Genomic DNA, 4,998 nt, shown 5'->3' with positions numbered 1-4,998 from the left:
AAAACATCAAATTAACCACTTAATAAATCTAAATATAAATTTAAAACTATATTTATAAGTATATAAATTAGCCCCCATGAACCATTTTTTGCATATTCACCTCTCTAATCTAAATTCTTGGTTTTGTCCTTAGTTGGAAGGTATCTAATTTTTTCAAAAAATTATGTTTACATATAACTGTACCCGTTTAAATATTAAGGGGTATTACCACCGTTAACCCGTTTCGAACGAGTACTATCTGACTCATTTAGACCAGATAACGGATAAACATATATCATATAACAATGCCATTTAAAATTCTGAGTCCACAACATGCCTAGCCTATTTATATATATCCCGTGTAATTAGGGTTAAATGCAGCAAGAGGAGATCAAATAATAATAATTAATTACGTTCATCCATTTAATAAATAAATAAATATAAACTAATTTTATAAATGTTACCGGTCCATTTCGGCCCGGTAGAGCGACAGCGGCCGTGATACCAGCCGTCCCCGGACTCCCCCGACGCACGGCCGACTCAGAGCCGGCGCCCGGCCACGGCCGACTCAGAGCTGGCGCCCAGCCACGGCCGACTCAGAGCCGGCCTTCGTCTCCACGGCCGACTCAGACCCGGCCTTCGTCTCCACGGCCGACTCAGACCCGGCCTTCGTCTCCACGGCCGGCTCAGACCCGGCCTTCGTCTCCACGACCGGCTCAGACCCGGCCTTCGTCTCCACGGCCGGCTCAGACCCGGCCTTCGTCTCCACGGCCGACTCAGACCCGGCCTTCGTCTCCATGGCCGACTCAGAGCCGGCCCTCGGCCAAGGGGGTGCCCAAAATGCCCCTTGGTCGCCTATAAGTATCCGGGGCCCTTCCCCAGTCCAGGTAATCCATTCTTGAGTACTGAAACACTGTCGAACTCGTACCTCGCTCGTTTCTCTCAAGTCTCGGCCCCTAAACACTTAAACCCTCTAGAAACCACCTCAATCCTACTAATGTTGAGCGTCGGAGAGGTAAACAGGGGCAACCCCCCTGTTTTCCCTTTGTAGTTCACACCTTCGTGCTTGCTTTTCAGGTGCCTGGACGTAGTAGACATCACCAACAGCTAAGGGACGACTCGGGATACCGAGTCCGACACGCTCGAGTCAAGACGAGATCACTTGGTCCGGCCTTGGGTCTAACCGTCTTATATTCCTAAATCGTTGTCCGAAAAACTGTGACAACATTTTGGCGCTAGAAGGAGGGGACCACCGACCTTAGCACGCTCTCCCTTCCATTTCCTCACTTTCATTGCATTTGCGACTCTCGAGAGATGAGTCATATTCCCACGACCTCCGCTGGCACTCGAGCAACGAGCTCGAGGTACGGCCTTCGAAGCCTTGCTCACCGTCTTGAAGGGCAACCTCGTAATAACGAGAGCCAGCCCCAAGACCCGGTGAGCGACCCCGAGGCCGCGATCCGAGAGGATGCGGCCCGGCGGCTCGCGGAGCTTCTTGACCGTCCCGGTGTCGACGGCTCGCTCATCGCCAATCTCCTCGGCTACGACGTCGAGGATCGATCCGCCCGAGACGACTCCGACCCCGACTACGTGGGGGAGTCAAGGACTGATGAGGCGACTCCTAGCCTCGCCCAAGCACGGCCCGAGAGGTCCAATGGTGCGTTGGCCGATCCTTCGCACCTGCACGACGACAGGCACGGTCACAGTCCCGGGGACTCGCCCCCTCTGTTTCAAGAGGCGGCCGGACACGGCCCTTCGCCGAGGAGAGAGCGACTCTGGTGGACGATGGGGCCGATAGCCGAAGCGCTCGCCGAACGTTCGACCAAGGGCGACCTCGCCTCGCCACACACCGAGCGTGGACCTTAGAGAGCGCTTGACGGCGCAGAGAAACTCCCGAGGGGAGGATCTCTACCAAAGGCTCAACTCTCGGAGGGACACGCTCCCCGCCGCAACTCTCTGCCGGCCTCAGGCCAATATCGTGGACCAAGCGTCCAACGAGCGCCAACCGGTGACTCCCGTGGCCCCGACGGTCGGCCCTACTAACGGGCTTGATATGGTCACGATGATTCAGAGCCTCCAAAACCAAATCATTGAGATGAGAGAGTCAGGGAGGCAACAGCCGTACGAAGGGATTGAAGAGTCATACTCTCCCTTCGCCGCTCAAATCCTCGCGCAGCCTTGCGTGGGGAACTTCAAACTACCGTCCATCCTTCCCTATGATGGACGGACGGACCCAAACTTCCACATCCAACACTATGAGACGTGGATGACAATGCAAGGAGAGACGGACGCCACCCTCTGTCAGGCCTTCAGCCTGACCCTTACGGGGTCGGGATTTGAGTGGTTCCGAAGCCTAAGGCCGGGGAGCATCTCGTCTTTCTAGGCCTTGCGAGAGGCTTTCCTTTCTCGATTCGCCACCCTCGTGGCACAAAAGAAGTGGAAGACCCACCTCCTCTCCATCCGACAAGGGAGAGACGAGACACTGAGACAATACCTCGCCCGCTTCACCAAGGAGTCTCACAAAGTCGAAGGGTTCGACGATAAGGACGCCATCACGGCGATCACCGAGGGAGTGCGCACAAGCGACTTCCTCAAATCAATTGTTGGAAAAGTCCTGCGAGACATGGCGGAGCTAATGGCAAGAGCCCGCACGTATATGGGAATCGAGGACTATCTCGATGGCCGGGATGGCCGAAAGTCAGGGGGACAGGGTAGTCGCCGCCGCGACGACCAGGACGGAGATCGCCTCGACCCTCGAAAGAGGAGGAATAAGGGAGGCCAGGCCCCTAATGGCCGCTCCCTCCCCGGGCCGAGGCCGCCACATGTCGATAGCTTCCGAAAGTTCTCGACCTTTACTCCTCTGAATACTCCGCCGGAGCGGATCCTGGCTCTACACCGTGACAAGCTGGGAAGTCCACTCCTCTCACGAAGGATCCCGCCAAGAGGGATCGGAGTAAGTTTAGTGAACCCACATCGTGTCGTTCGTAGTGGTGGACCAGCCCTCAGCTTACAACATCATCGTCGGCCGCCCGACTCTCAATCGGTTGAAGGCCATAACGTCCACGTACCACCTGATGATGAAGTTCCCGACCGACAAGGGAATCGCTGTAATGTTGGGAGATCAATCAATGGCGAGGATGTGCTACATCCAAGGCATGGACGGAAAAGGGAAAGCGATGATGGTGAGCACCGTCTTCCAACTCGGGGACAAATTCCCATGCAAGATAGAGGAGGGACGCACCTTCGGAGGGTTAGACCAAAGGGACGATGTCGAGCGTTGAAAGGTGGAGACACCGGACGACCTCGTTCCCGTCGTGTTGGATGACGCCAAGCCTGACCAAGTAGTCAAGGTAGGCGCCCAACTCCCATCCGGGATCCGGGCCGAGCTCGCCGCCTTCCTCCGTGAGCACAAAGATGTCTTTGCGTGGACACACGCCGACATGCCGGGGATCGACCCCGAAATAATGGTTCATCGTCTCAATGACGACAAGAGAGTGGCCGAGCGCGTTCAACCGCGACGGACATTCAGCGTGGAGAGGTACCAAGCCATTGGTGAAGAGGTTGACAAACTTCTCGCCGCCGACTTCATCAGGGAGGCGGAGCACCCCAAGTGGGTGTCCAATGTGGTGATGGTCAAGCCAAACGGGAAGTGGCGGATCTGTATCGACTACAAAGACCTCAACAAGGCCTGCCCAAAAGACAGCTTCCCTCTCCCGAGGATCGAGCAACTCGTGGACGCCACGGCCGGCCACGAGTTGTTGAGTTTCATGGACGCCTACTCAGGCTACAACCAGATCCGCATGCACGAGCCGGATCAGATCAAGACCACCTTTGTTACGAACCGCAGACTCTACTGTTACAAGGTCATGCCCTTTGACCTCAAAAACGCGGGAGCGACGTATCAAAGGTTGGTTAACCGAATGTTCGCCAATCAAATTGGCAAGACCATGGAGGTCTACGTGGACGAACCGCCAGTTGGATGGAGAAGCCATTGGCGGGTCCGGCGCTCCTCGCCCCGAGGAAGATGAAGTGCAAATCAACTTCGGCTCAGAGTAGCCAACTTTTCTTTGGTTTTCTGCGCACGTGTTTAGCGCTTACGTGTTGTTTTCTCTCAGATTTTTGTTAAGTTTTTCTTTCGTTCAACGTTTGTCGTACTCTCATACTTTTATTGTTGGATTGCTCGTACAACATTATTTGCTTTAGTTAAAGCTTTTTTGTCTGTTATGCGTCTTATTTTCTCGACTTGCTATGCTTAACGTAATCGATTCGCGCGACGCAACTGGTGCGTGTCTTACGAGCCCGGCTTACCATACTTGGCGTAACCGGTTGGCGGCGAAGCATCCTGCGGACGCTGGCTAGACCAGATTTGCCCGGCGGGTGCGACTCTCGGCCATCCATTCGTGACTCGTTGCCTATCGGCGTGTGCGAGCTGGGTGGTCGTCGCGCTCATCTTCCGGCGAGCATGCTACCTATCGGCGTGCGTATCAGGACGAGCTTGCAGTTCCCAGTGAGCGTGGTACTCGTCGGTACGCGTGTCACATTTTGGGTTTTGACTGCTGGGATCGACGGTCCGGTGCGCGGACGTGACCCACCGACGCCCCGTTGCCTATCGGTGTGCGGGGCGTGGAATTGTGCAAGAGCGTCGCGCGAGGGTCGGAGGTCCGGTGCGCGGATCCGACTTGTTGATGTTTTGCTACCTTTCGACGCGAAAAACGTGTCATTGTGCAAGCTCGACAAGACGAAGTGACGAGCACGACTGGACGAAGTGACGAGCTCGGCTAGACGAAGTGACGAGCTCGACTAGACGAAGTGGCGAGCTTGACCGGACGACATGGCGAGCTCGACCAGAAGACGTGGCGAGCTCGACCAGACGATGTGGTGAGCTCGACCAGACGAAGTGACGAGCTCGACTTAGGTGAAGTGGCGAGCTCGACCAGACGACGTGGCGAGCTCGACCAGACGAAGTGGCAAGCTCGATCAGACAAAGTGGCGAGCTCGACCAGACGAAGTGACGAGCTC

Source organism: Urtica dioica, chromosome 3 (assembly GCF_054948205.1).
Source record: "Urtica dioica subsp. dioica isolate 48M chromosome 3, U.dioica_male_clone48M_v1_H2, whole genome shotgun sequence".
NCBI lineage: Eukaryota > Viridiplantae > Streptophyta > Magnoliopsida > Rosales > Urticaceae > Urtica > Urtica dioica.
This window is presented reverse-complemented; position numbering follows the sequence as displayed.